The sequence below is a fragment of the Hippocampus comes genome, unplaced genomic scaffold (genome assembly GCF_001891065.2).
Source record: "Hippocampus comes isolate QL1 unplaced genomic scaffold, H_comes_QL1_v1.1 C16655796, whole genome shotgun sequence".
NCBI classification, from domain to species: Eukaryota; Metazoa; Chordata; class Actinopteri; order Syngnathiformes; family Syngnathidae; genus Hippocampus; species Hippocampus comes.
The window spans coordinates 1-650 of NW_017835907.1; the positions used below are offsets into that span (position 1 = coordinate 1).

At 48.8% G+C, this 650-nt stretch overlaps 1 long non-coding RNA gene across 1 annotated transcript; it reads left to right on the plus strand.

The window, feature by feature from the left end:
* Positions 1-238: 238 nt before the first annotated feature.
* LOC109508839 (uncharacterized) lies at positions 239-625 on the plus strand. The gene is made up of 2 exons (XR_002166793.1): positions 239-429; positions 521-625. It is a non-coding gene; the product is annotated as an uncharacterized LOC109508839 (long non-coding RNA).
* Positions 626-650: the final 25 nt, after the last annotated feature.

The window sequence follows — 650 nt, forward strand, 5'->3', positions numbered from 1 at the left end:
CCATAAATATTTTGGTCCTGTCCTTCACCGGAGTGACTCATGTAACCTTCAGTCAATTAAACATACAAACAATGGGCCATTGCACATTTTTTAAATATATTATCACCTTCTCAAGGAGCCAGTCTACAACACTTACTTATTGTGTCTCAACAGGTCAGATTTATAGTCAGGTGTCATTGTCAAAAGAAGAATTGTTGAGTGAATAGTTGAACTTCAGGGTCTGTATTCCCCCCCCCCCGATACGCAGGTCCGGTGGAGGAGTGTGAGCGTAGCAGCACTGTAGATTATTTCTGGTACAGAGAGACCCTGAACACGTCCACGTCCATCGACGAGTCTGGAGGTCTGCAGTGGTGGATGGTCCTCTCCCTGGTGGCCGCCTGGACCGTGCTTTACGTCTGCTGCATCCGCGGTATCGAAACCAGCGGCAAGGTCTGAGCAGCACCGCCATCCGAAGCCGGATTGCTTCTCATTTGGATTCCATCCGGTTTTTCAAGGAAGCTTTGTGAATTTTCTTCTCCAGGCTGTGTACATCACCTCCACTCTGCCATACGTGGTTCTGACTATCTTCCTGATCAGAGGACTCACTCTGAAGGGTTCCGTGGCAGGAATAAAGTTCCTTTTCACACCAGATGTAAGCATCACCCCGCCCC